This window comes from Nipponia nippon, unplaced genomic scaffold (assembly GCF_047370975.1).
Source record: "Nipponia nippon isolate SJK-2023a ecotype South Korea unplaced genomic scaffold, ASM4737097v1 scaffold_2, whole genome shotgun sequence".
Classification (NCBI taxonomy): Eukaryota; Metazoa; Chordata; class Aves; order Pelecaniformes; family Threskiornithidae; genus Nipponia; species Nipponia nippon.
The window spans coordinates 86,523,580-86,536,606 of NW_028262336.1; the positions used below are offsets into that span (position 1 = coordinate 86,523,580).

At 43.2% G+C, this 13,027-nt stretch overlaps 1 protein-coding gene across 9 annotated transcripts in view; it reads left to right on the forward strand.

Annotated features, from left to right (window-relative positions):
* Positions 1–13,027, forward strand: part of KLF12 (KLF transcription factor 12) — a 247,864-nt gene that overhangs the window by 16,260 nt on the left and 218,577 nt on the right. Inside the window, exon 1 of one of the 9 annotated variants that reach the window (XM_087757476.1) lies at positions 91–109. The exons of the other annotated variants lie outside the window; for them this stretch is intronic. The gene's annotated coding sequence lies outside the window, so the exon portion shown is untranslated. Of the gene's footprint in view, positions 1–90; positions 110–13,027 lie in introns of those variants that run through there. 9 annotated transcript variants of the gene reach the window in all.

Consider the following 13,027-nt stretch of genomic DNA (forward strand, 5'->3'; position numbering starts at 1 on the left):
ATGCTCCTAAAAATCAGGTCGTTAGTGCCTTACTCACAACTGATGGACTGCAACCTGGAACATTTTCTTCTTGGTGGAGTTAGACACTGTAAATCATCATTCATGTCTTGTAAGTGTTTCTAAACTGCATGGAGAGTGGTTTCAATGCTCTTTGTTGTGTTTATGCAAGACATTGTGTGATAAGCCTAAGTAAATTACATTTACCAGATAACTTATTTTTATTGTATAGGAATTTTCATATACACTTATTTTTACAGGCTGCTGATCATAATATGGTCTTGCTGGGCTTGTTAAGGTTTTCAGAACGAAAGCTCCTTTATCCCTGGAGCATGGTGTTAGATTATCCTGACGCTGTTGTTAGGTTCATGCTGGGGGCGTGGAAAGGGGCATCAGTATGGGAGAAAAAGCATACAGCAGAGTGTTGCATACATGTTCAGAGTTCCGAGTTGTATACAGAGTGGATAGAGATCGCTTCTGTGTGCTCATTAGCGAGGAACAGATCTTGGTTTAGTCAATCTAACCAAGGTGCTGCCGGCTGTGGTTTTATTTGTGCTTCTCTTAGTGTCAATGCTGGCTTATGTGGTCCCTGTTGTCACTCATCTCCTGTGGTTCTTGTCCGTCCGTCACTCATACTGCTTCCACTGTCAGGGGACTGGATTAGATCAAGAAACTGCCCTAACTTCTTGGGTTTTACTGATTTATTCTTAACTGGGGTTATTTTCCCAGTTCATCCCCCAAAACAGCTATGGCTGTGCAGGAACGGACCAAGTGGTTGGAAGCCACCAGTGCTGCTGGCAGGAAGCACCTCTAGCTGTTCCCGAAGTTAGGAGTGTGACAGCCTTACATCCCTGGTGTTTTTAATCCAGAGGAACTCCTCCAGAGCAGAGATGAGATCTTGGATTTCCCTGGGGAAAAGCCCATCCCACGTGTGTTTGTCTGCTGGCTGTAGTGCTGATTGTTTCATGGCCATGAGAAGATGGCAAGGCACAGGTTTTAAGGAGGTATGATGTATTATGATGAACAAATGATGTACTTGGAAAGAACATGAGCTTGCAAGCCTGTGCTTCTGTTTTAGACCTGGATAAAGCTTTGTATGTCTCAAACCGTTGGATTTTTCCCCCAAAATGTATTGCATGTTTTATGCAAAATATTATTACTCCTTATAAACTGTGCCTTGCTTGGTGATTATAAAGGTGTTTATGGTAAGTGGCATTTATGGTGAGTGGCCTAAGGTAGCCTTACGTGGCTACGTTAATTAAGGCAGGAGGAATCTAGGTCTGCCTACATCTGGGGCTGCAGGAGGATTTACACTGGAAGCAGGAGGTGGGATGCAGGCAGGCGGCTGCACAGGTACTTGTAGTGATCACGTCCTTAATGTCCAGAGGCATTGGTAGTGTAGGCAAGCAAGGACCACTGAAACCTGTAGGTCACTGTGTCACCGGTAAGACAGCTATATCTATGGGCTGTATGTCTTGTGGGACTTAACCTTAAGAGCAAGTAGGAGACCACAAAAGCCCTCCGTGCAGGGCCAAGCGATGCTGCTTTTCTCATCAAGCCAGTTTAACTGAGGAGAAAAGCTTTGCTGAAGGCTTCTGTAAATAATGCTTAACATCCTGAGGGTTACAAGGATGTTTGTCTCTGATGTGGGTGTTAAGGAAGAATTCAGCTGTATTGTTTTTCAGTGGCTGGTTCTAGCGGATGAAAGCAGCTTGCCCTTGCCTTGCCACCTGCAATGGCTATGGATTACAGCGGCAGAAGCTGTGAGATGGCAGAAAGATTAATGAACGGGAGGAGGAAATTGGGGACCTATGAAAAGAAAGTGCATATGTAGAAAAAACATAGTGGAAAATGGCAGTGATGCAGAATCCCATGGAGACTCCGGCTGTTGGAAACTTGTGCACAGAAGCGTTAAGCTGAAGAGGAGGTCAGTAAATCATGAAAAAAAGGTGTTTGCAGAAGGAAGGCTGAGAAAGGGAAGTGCTTGATGAGTCTTAGGGTGGGGTGTTTTTTTGTTTGTTTGCTTGTTTTAAAGTCCACAGATAATCAAAGCAGAAGGTAGAGTTTTGTATGGCTGAAGGCAGAACAGCAGGTATACTGAGTCATTTGTTGAGGATCGTGAACATGCATCAAAAAAAGTGAGTATGGTGGTTTAGGATGTCAGACATAGATACTAACAGAGAAGGAAGATAATTATGTCAAATGAACTGTGGCTCTTGGTGTAACCAGATAAACTGCATGGATTACTGCAAAGTCAGTTAAGATGGGAACAGGGATTTGCAGCATAAGAGTTCTGCTAAAATTGTAATTGTTTTTATGTGAAGCCATTGTGCCAATACAAACTGAATTTCATACTGCAGGATTGATTGCAAGATAAATACCTCCAGGTGAAAGCTGGAGAGAAGTCACTGTTCTTTACTTAGAAGGAAGAAGGGATAGCTGCAGTGAAGGTGTATAGAGAATTCTCAGAATATAAAAATAAAAGATGGTAATGTATGAGATGGCAGTGTGATATTGCTTTTATTTGAAGAGAGAGGATTATTCTGGATTCTTTCATTTCATAATATGACGAGTGTCTTCTGAATATCACTCACTTTTTAAGTCATTAGAATAGTAGCCATATAAGTAAGGTATGCAGCCTCTAAGGCAGCAGTTGGGAAAAAATATACCCTTAGACATATTGCTCTTTTCCAATTTCTTCTGATTTTCTAGGGTGTCACCAGTAAATTGGTAGTTGCAAAAAATTCAGTCCTGTAGAAACATCAGGGGAACTTTAAATGTTCAGTGTTTTTCTGGAAGAATATTGATACTATTTGGAGCTGTAGACTTCTCGTTGTTTCTAGCAAGGATAGGTAGATTTTTAGAAATAGTTATGTGATATTTATTTAGCTGTTGCTTGTATAATACTGGAGGCTCAGAACATCTCTCAGCTTTGTGGTGGCTCCAGAGCAGCTCCAACACGCATTAGTGTCAGTCCTCAGATACGTTGGCTCTTACTCTAGGTTGTGTGACTTCTGGGAGTAAAGTGATGAAAGAAGTGAGAGATGACATTAGTCACGGATAAAGAGAAATATCAATTCAAGGAATCTCTTTCTTACTTACCTTCAGTGTGTAATGTGTGTGAATCTCTGACTATCAGCCGGTTCTCTTACTGGGCATGAGAGCTACAAGGTGTTAAAGCTTTCTGGACAGAGCACTTGAGTTCTCTGTAGCCGGGTGTGATGAAAGAAAGAGCAAGCTATTTCTACTAGAGGAAAGATGGAGACTTCTGTTTTCAGCTCCATGACAAGACGTTCTTCATGTTGATGCTGAAGTTGCCACTGGAAGTGTTCGAGCTCAGGCTGGATGAGGATTTGAGCAACCTGATCTATTATTGGAAGATGTCTTTCCATGGCAGAGGGGTTGGACTAGATGATCTTCGAAGGTCCCTTCTAACCCATTCTGTGATTCTGAACGAGAGACGTTAGTATGGAGGTCAGTTGGAGATGTCCTCTCCTTCGAATCAGAATCGGCTCTTTCATGTCTTGCAGTGTGTGCTTGTCACGGAGCTGTCACTGCCGCAGGCTGCCCGGGGAGGTTAGCGCCAGGGGGCAAATGGCTTCCTCTAAGAAGAGGAGGGGGCGAGGAAGAGAACTGATGGTGGAATTGGCAAGGCCCACAGAGTCCTCCTCACTGACTGAAAAGAACTAATTATTCTGGACTTTGTGTGTCAGATTTACTTGGTCTGGATTCAAATCTGCAGCCTGCACGACTTGAAAATAAATTCACCGAACAGCAGTGTAATAGACTGAGCGTATGTAAATGGTGAAGTTACTGAGAGAATAGGAAATACTGGGTTTAAGAGGGGAGGATTCATGTGGCAAATGGAGTCCTGTGGAAAAAGCCTGGTTTTAATGTACTCTAAAAAAAAAAAAAATAAAAAATCTGAGATACTGGCAGGCATCCTCTTCAGTTAGCAAACTGCAGAAGCATGTCCGTGCAAAATGAGAAATGTGTTTGCTTGGCCAGCTTTTCTGAACTGAAACATTAAAGGTGTTGTGAAATACTGTAGAATGTACAAATGAGCATGTTGTCAAGAAAATCGCTTTGCAACACATGTAGATTGCACTTAGAATGCAGCTGGGGTGGCCATATAAAAACAAGAGTGAAGCTGGTTAAGACCAGTTGGCCCTGTTTCCAAGAACGATGACTTTTCTATATACATAAGAATTATACCATTCTCCAGGCTTGCTAGAGGCAGTTTATACACCGCAGTGCACCTCACTTAGTCATACTGACAGTCCCAAACTTAGGAATGTTGAGATTTTCAGGACAAGATTTAGGAATGGGGACAAGACTTAGGAATCTGGTTTTAATTGCATTGTAGTAAGTACTTCTCTGTGTGGGGTGGGCTGCGGTGGAGGTGGGAATGGGGAGGAGGGAAGGGGAGTATCAGCTTCTTACTGAGCTAAAGCTGTTTTATGTTTTCGTGGTGTGTGTTGTTTTGTTTTTTTTTTTTTTTTTTCCCTGAACTGAATCAGTCATTGAACTAAAGGGGGGGGAAGAGTTACGGAAGGAGCAAGTCCTTGGGAAGAGATGAGCAAGCAAGAAAGGGGAGCTGCAGGAACCAGTGGAGAACCAAAGGAGTGGCTTTTGGTGTGGGACTAATGGGAGGCAGAGTGGGCCATGGCATCTGGAGGCTTCCTAGTGAATATGAGAACTGATTGGGTGCCCACTTGCCAACAGGCTATTTGGGAGAATAACGAATAATAACAGAGAAGACCCAAGGACAGCAAGACCCAGGTGCACTCACATGATACCAGGGAATGAGGGAGCAGGGTTGTGCTTCTCAGCAGAGTTAAGCTATTGCAAGTGCTGCAGTGGCAGTGCCAGGGTACTGCCTGCCTTCTGTGCATGGGGAATACTGAAAATTTAAATTGGTGAGTTTTGTAATTCACAGTCGAAGAGCCTGTGCCTCCGCAGCGGTATGCTTGTGTTGGTTGGGTGTAAGAGCAGCTCTTTGCCCAGAGCTGTGCACCTGTGCAGCATCTGGCCCTCTTCTCTTGGCTCTGTCTCCCTTCCTGCGCAGTAGCAGAAGTAGCTCCATCCTTGCAGAGGTCTGGAGAGCACAGTGCTCTGAACCAGAGGTTCTCAGGTGCTGGAGTGGAGGTACAAATATACAAAAAATTGTGGCATGGGAAAAAAAACAGTATGTTAATCTTGGATTTACTGGAAGTTTAAACAGTGAAGCTCTCACTGTTTACACAGTAGAGAGAGGAGTATCTATTAAGGGAAATAAACCACTGCATGTCAAAAATCTAAAACAGCCACTGAGGGATTTATTTGAAACAACTGTGCTTTAAAAAAGCCAGGTCGTTTTAATTTGCAAGCAGCCGGGGCATTGCATAGTGGAGTTTCACTCTCGGTACAAGTGGATATCCACTTCTGTCACTAGCAGCTTTTTCTGTGGGGAGCGTGGTATTTCTGTCACTGTGTCCTGAATGTCACTGTAGCTAAACTGAAGTTATTCTTTTGTAGTTTCATCATCTTGTTTGGATTTATAATAGTGAAAAATCCTGTAGTTTGTAGACAGTCTGGGGGCCGCCTTTGCTGACTGCTTTTCTTAGATACTTAAAGATAACTTTTCTTCAGGGTTTTAAAGTCTTGGTGCTTAGTTAAGTGTGGTATAGATGGCTGTACACATACAAATTGCCCATTGTCATGGTTTATCATTATGTCTGGGCTTCAAGTTAAAAAAAGTTGATTTCCCCCCCCCCGACATACTTGAAAATTTGAGCTGAGATTGCTTCCCCATCAGTAGTAAAAGCAGAGCAGGTAAATAGAGGCCTCCATTCATGTGTGTAACTGCATTGTCTTAAAAAACGCAGATGATACCAAAGGAATGACATGCAGACTCTGGTGCGTTGTCTGCTTTCATTTCACTGCGTAAGAGAATAGGTAACTTCACTGGGAAGAAAAAAAATACCCCGCAAAACCAGGAAAATATAGGAATTCAGCATTGTTCATCTTGCCCGATGTAGAAGAAACTATTGATTCAAGCTTACACTTGCATTCTTTATAACACTTAGAAGTTCCTTCTCTCTTATTGCCAGCTCTTCCCTTTTAGAAGTTATACACACAGAGACTAATTTTCTCCCTTTTTTTGTGGTCTTGTTACACTGTCCTTTCTTGTTCGGGATTTGAAATCTAACCAGGTAATTGGGCAACAGCCTTCTCCAAATTCACTTAACAGTGACTGACTTCTCCTCTAGCCCCTTTTTTCCATCTCCGGTATAAATTAACAATGCAGTAGCGTGCAGAAGAAGGTAAAGACTGGGGAGCGTAGGAGTGTAGATGGGAGGCTTTCCCTTTCCATCCCTGCTATGGGTTGCCTGTATAAATCTGGGAAATGGTCTTAGTGTTCATTCTTCTCTTAGTCAAATATTGATGATAATACTTGAGGGAGAAGAACATTCTTGTAAAGGTACTACAACCAGAGGTTGTATTAGATTGGCTTGAGACAGTCTGGGTGCGGTCTAGAGGTGCAGAGTTGTTTCAGCTCATTTACTGAAATAGTAAAGTTAGCCTGAAAACTTACCCACAGGGTATCTGAAGTTGGGTATGAAAAATGCGTGTCTGCTTTTGAAATGGTTCAGTTACTGGTATTAGTTTTCATATCGAGACATTGAAAAATGGTGTGCATATATTTGTAAGTAAACACAGGATAGTTACGAGAAGCATTCTTTATAGATGGCTATCCTTAAAAGTTCTTGCATAAGTAAGTAACTGGAGACAATTATTACCCTTCCACATTTGGGAGTGAAGTGAGAGGCAACCAAAGAAATTACTAGCTTTTCATCCTTTGCCTTTTTGCTCAGAGGCATAAAGCTTGATTTAATGTCAATGCTAAGGAGATAGTAGTTATTCTTTTTCAAAAAGCGCTCCCTTCATTATCATCTGTACAAACTGTGAGTGGTATGAGATGTACCTCACATCATGTCACTTTAAAGAATTACAGATTTTACCTGGATAATGATCTCAAACAGATGAAAATGTGATTCAGGTTTTAACTCTTAAATTGTAGCATAGCATTGACAAGGAGCTGAAATCTCGGAGAGGCTGACTTTGGGGAGTATGTAATTTCTGTCAGTGATTCTACTAGAATGAAGTGAGGAAGAACAATTTTGATCTTTTTCTCCAGATAACAAATACATGAACACTTTACCGTATTTGTGTTTAGTGCATCAGTACTCTGTTAAACTGAAATTAGAAAAGTGAAGTTTTAAAACTATTTTTTTCTGTTTTTATACTGAATTATATCGGTTACAGTGCATCTAAGTGGATTATTGCTGTTCAGTAAGTCTTTCAGAAAGTATGAATACTATGATCAACCCATTCACTGAGATCTTTCATACAGGTTTGTTATAATTAAATAGGTACCCAAAGCACACTTCAGTTTTGCTAACAGTAGTGCCTGATCAAAAGGCCACGGAGAATAACACGGAGTACATGGGTGGTCCCTTCGAAGAGAAGCTGATGTCCGCATCTGGGTCTGTCCAAAGACTCAGTGACTATAAATTGTTTAATCTGCTTGGAGAGCACAAAAGCTATTCAGTTATGTTAATCAGTGGTTCTGCATCATCACAGAGTTGAGCTGTGTTTTTCTTATTCTGTTGGAGAATATTGTCCATAAATGCATTGTAAATGTTTCATTTTCAAATAATTTATTTGTTTTATTTGTACAAGCCCTGGTCATAGGTCAGGATCCCCTTATGATAGGTGGTCCACGAACAAACTCCTTAGAGTCTTAAGAGTAAGACAGCTGGCAGTAGACGGACACAAGCAGACTAACGGGAACACACAGGAGAGTGATGAGGGGGATACTTACCACAAAGGAAAAACAAAACAAAACAACAGAAAAACCCCTGTAACAAGTCAAAACAAGTGGAAAAACAACCCAGGTCTCAGCACATCAGCATTGTGGAAAAAAAAGATTGAAGGTGGACAGATCCCTCTTGTAAGTGACTACAAAATGCACTATATTGTGTTTGTGTGTGTGTGTATATATATAAAAAATATATATATATATTATACTTTCATATATCTATAGATACAGTCTTTTCTGTGTGTTTCATCCATCCTTCTTTTGATTGTCGCTGTGCTGTACAATAACTGCCTTGCTCTTTCCTGGATGTTCATGTCATTTCACTACAACTGGTGCTTGCACAGCAAACGAGCCCATAGCAGTGATGGTTCACTGCTCTCACTGGGTCTTTGCTGCTCTTGACCTACTCTTGTTTCTCCTTTCTACTCGGAAAGCAGCTCCTTGCATCAAATCTACCTGAGACGCATCAAGATAACTTTTCCCTTACCTTTTAAAACCCTTTACAACCCTTTACGGTTGGGATTTTTTTGTTTGTTTGTTTTTTGGTCCCCCCCCCCATCTTGTCCCTCTTCATCATGGCCATTCATTTTCCTCCTGTTTCACCTTACTTGTTGGTATCCAGCCCAAAGATACCTGCATACAAATCTGTCATCTTTGCTCAAACTTTTTATTTTTCGAGGAGATAACTTTTTCCCTTATTGTGTGATGAGTATCTTCTGGTGTCTGTGTCTCACTACTGTGCCTGTCTTTGTAGACTGAGTCCTCCTGGATAAGGGCTTAATCTGGAGCTGGGCTTAATGATGGGTGCTCAGAAAAACCCCACAAAACCCAGCAACCTGCTAGCCAATCTGTCAGTAACAGTTGAAAAAGATTTAAGATTTAAATCTAAGATTTAAGATTTAAATCTAAAAAGATTTAAGATTTAAGAGGCTGGGCGAGGAAGGGAGAGGTGGAGGGGCGACAGGAGGTACTGAGGTCAGGACTTCGCTCCCCAAGCCCACTGAAAGTGGGAGAGCAACATCAGCTGCGCTGGTGGCAGCTGCTGTGCTTTCGGCACGCTTCCTGCGCCGGTGCTGTAGCTTGCTCTGTAGATGGTAGGGGGAATGCTTGGAGGCAGGATTGGTCCTGCTGGTTTTGCAGCCCTGTGGGCAGGAGGGGAGGTTTTTGAGCGGCTGTGTCGTGTGGAGGAGAGGAGAGGGCTCCCAGTGCAGCACTGCCGTGCAGCAGCAGCCAGAGCGGGAAAGGCAAAATGTGATGCTGTCTGGTCAGCAACTGAGATTAAAAAAAAAAAAAAAAAAAAAGGGGGGGGGGGCGGGGGGAAGAGAGTGTTAACAGTTTAATGGCAGCCAGGAGGTTTTTGCAGAAGTCTGGGAAGTTTATGATGTTGTTGATAATAGCATGCAAATCCTCATGCTTAACAAAGCTTTAGTAGGCTATCAAGTGACATTAGCTACTGACACGGTGCTTAACTCTTATGCCATAACATGTATAGCTGAAGAAGAAATGTAAAAAGTAGAATTCTTCAAGTCACGTTTTTGGCTGAAAGTGCCATCAAAGAGTTTGTGGTGGCTTGGGTTTTTTTTTTGTTTGTTTGTTTTTAAATCTGCTTTACTGCATGTGTAAGGATATCTTCAGGCAAGACTGACTTGCTCAGGACTGGTTCCACGGCCGAGCTGTTTTCTGTGATGTGCTGTAATGGTTTGGTCGCTGTGGTTCTGTGGTGCTGGTGCTTTGTGTGCTGGAGCTCCTGGCATCTTGCGAGGTGGCCTCTGCATGTTCGAGCTTCAAAGCCTGTTTTTCAGATACATGATTTGAAAATGGGGCAAACAAATTCCTAAAATTGCTCAGATAGTTTCAGAAGTAAAACTTGTGCTGGGGTAGGTGGCAGCTCTGCTGCACCTTTGATTTTTCACCTCCATTTTTCTGTGCCATTCAGTTGTCTTATACATGTGTGTAACTTCAGTGGGAATTAGTAACTTGGAAAAGTTCAAAGTCGAACTTTTCCAGAACATGACCTCCACTGTCTCAGGCATGAGCAGGCTCTGGCAGATAGATATCTTACTTGGCAATTACTGCTGCTCAGCAGTAACAAATGTAGCAAGGTACTAAAGAGCTTTTAATGTTCACTTTGAATATGTTGATAAAATGTGATGGAAAGAAGCCAGGGGAGATGAATTGAGGGCAGTTTGTTAAAGGTACTGCAGCAAATCACGGTAGTTTGAGTGTCGCCCATCAGCCTTGTTCTCCCCTCTTCTTCTCAAAAGTACCCCCGCCGTGTGCAGAGAAGTGGAAATACTTTGTGAGTCTGATGGTATGTATTTCTCCTTTACCTTCCTCTATGTATTCTCCACCAATCTTCATCATCCTGTTACACTGAGTTTTTGGCAGCGTTCTCCGAAGGCTTCATGTTGTCGGTGGGGATCAGTCGGAGCCAAGTGCCCTGGTCGCTCCTGTGCAGACCGCAGGAAGGTGTGCTGGTGGTGGCAGATGTCCCTCACCGTGCTCTGTGCTCGTAAACATCAGAAAAGACATTAAGTGCCAAGTGTGCTTTGCCAGGAAACTATCATACCTCTTTGTTTTTTACTCAATTTTGACTTGGAAGAATGGGCCTTAGATGTAAATATTAAAGCTCCTTCCACTAGAGGTCCTTGACCTGTGTCTGCATCCCCCTTTTTTTTCCCCTGAGGAATTAAAGTCCTAAGTATTTTGTGCAAATGATGTTTTCTCTAGGTTGCTCTCTTCCAAGTGCCAAGTGCTTCTGTCACCTTGCAGGCTGCGAGGGTGAAAGTCATTTCCCCTATGTTCAGTCACTGCAGTGAGGCGTTTGGTTTAGCCTAGTTGCCTAGATGTCCTCTATCAGCAGTGGTAGACAGAGAGATCTCCAAAGGGTGCTTCCTCCCGCCAGTGACAGACATGGATCTTAGAAGAGGATAAATTGCTGTCTGGAGGTGGTGGTCTTTTTCCTTGACTACAGAGGGAGCCTTGGACCGTTAGCTTTAGTTGAAAGTGTTTAGATAGCTAGTGTTAGGTGAGCTGAAATCCACCCTTAGCTTATAGCACAAGTTGAGTAGTTGATGTAGCCTTTTTTCCCTGCATTATCCTCCTCTTGGTTGGGGAGCAATAATGCAGAAAATGTTGAATTAAAAAAAACCAAGAGTGCTACAGTTGTGGTGTTTAATGTATCCCCACAACAAGGCCTGAGTAAAGGATAAAGGTTTCTTGAAAACTCGATTTGCATAATATGCGAGTGATGGTTATCAAATCAGTCAGGCACTGAGGTAGTAACATGTGAACGTGCATGTGTAAATCTTGTCTTTAGTCATCCTTTTCTTTCCTTTTGCTCTGATTTCCTGTCTTTCTGTTCCATGATTTAGTGGAGTTATTAAATGAAATACTTATTTGCTTTTTTCTTTCTTTTTTTTCCTCTGAATTTCTTCTCCACTCCTTCTGATCCATCTCTTTCTAAATCAGGTTTATTCCCTCACATTTTCCCTTCACCCACCCGTAAGTGTTTTCAGTCTTGCCTGGGAAAGGGCCATGAAACAGTTGTCTTCCTCTCCTCCCTCTGGAAAGTTTATCTGGCAAGTTCATGAATTTCATTTATTCCCAAGAGTAGCTCATAAAGGGTAGGTTTGTTTTCCCATGTGCAGTGAATGTGAGGTGATTGCCAGAGCATTGTTCTTCTAAATAGCTTATTTTTCTCTGTGGAGAGACGCTCCCCCCCAGCTATTTTTAGAGCACTGATTAAGTGATAATTTAAGTTTGTGTTCAGGCTTCCCTGAAGTACCCAGTAAGGTAATCCAGTACCAGTTGGTGGGTGGGTTTGGTATTCTGGGCAGAGCACCAGCAAACTCAACACACTGAAGCTCAGATGAAAAATATAACCAAGTTTTTCTCGGAGACTGCAGGGAAGCCCTAGCCCATCCGTTCCTCCGTGCAATGTCACCAGTTTTCAGCTGGGCTGCTTCAGGTGGCAAGGAGAAGATAGATCACAACGCTGAAGTGATTGGATCAGTATATGTGGTTCACGTGCAACTTCTGTGAGGCAACCGCATCACAAGGCCAGAAGCAGGGCTGTACCGATACAGGGGTTTTGCGTGATCTGAGCACACAGCTGTAGGAGGAGGCAAGCCGACAGGCTCCGCCAAGGCTGACATTGCTGGACCCCCTCACGCAGAGCACTATGTCCAGCGCTGGCGAAATGAGACCTTCGGAGATGCATTGTCATCTCCCCCCAGCTCCTCCAAGGAGTGAGGTATGTGTTTTGTGCTTCTCAAAGCATGTGGAGATTTTGGTATTTTGGCAAGGTTGGCCAGCCTGACTTGCTGCCTCCCTGAGGAACTCCCTTCCCTCTCCTGAGCGCTTTCTGTCATTGCAGCTGTGTTGCTTCCCAGCTGCTGCTCCTGTGTCTCTCTTCCCTGCTGTGAAAGGCTTGTAAACCTTGCTACTGACCTCTCTCCTTTGCTAGGAGGTTGATGCATCTCCAGCAGAGTCTCTTGTGCCCTGGGAAGAAGTGTTACTTGCTTTCCCTGGCTAGTAGCTTTGCACTCAATGGCCCAGTTGCAGTGTCAGACTGGGATTGCATCACTGGCATCATTTTGGCCACTGAGCCATTTCAGTGGGCTATGGGCGTGACTGGTGTGAAATGACTCCTTAGTGGGCAGTTCCCAGCACCTTTGCAGTATTTAATTGCTGGTATCCCCATGTGTGCTTTCCTTTAGTAATAGTTTCTAGGTGATATGCAAAGCTTGCTTCACCTTAGTCTTGCAGTGATCTGGCACTGCTCTGACAGCCCACGTGGCTGGAGACACCTGAGTGGTTCTGTTGTGCTCGGGGCTGTGGTTATCCTGACTCTGGGTAGCACCCATCTGCAAATAACCCACCCAATGAATTGCTGCTAAAATTTCCACCTGTGCTGTTGGGCTGTCAGCTGGGGATTAGTTTCTTTTGCAGCACAAAACTCTCAGAAGTATTCACAGAAAAGTACAACCTGTGGAAGTGTTCACAGAAGTCAGTTAGCAACAATGCAGAAGACTGCTCTCGCAGCATAGCCCTAAAGCATATGGGTAAGTAATGGTTGTTTTGTTAAAAGTAGAAATATCTCCTTAGGAACCCCTTCTTGCGAAGGTTTACCTGCAAGCACAAGTTGAGGTGGTTGTTCTGTTC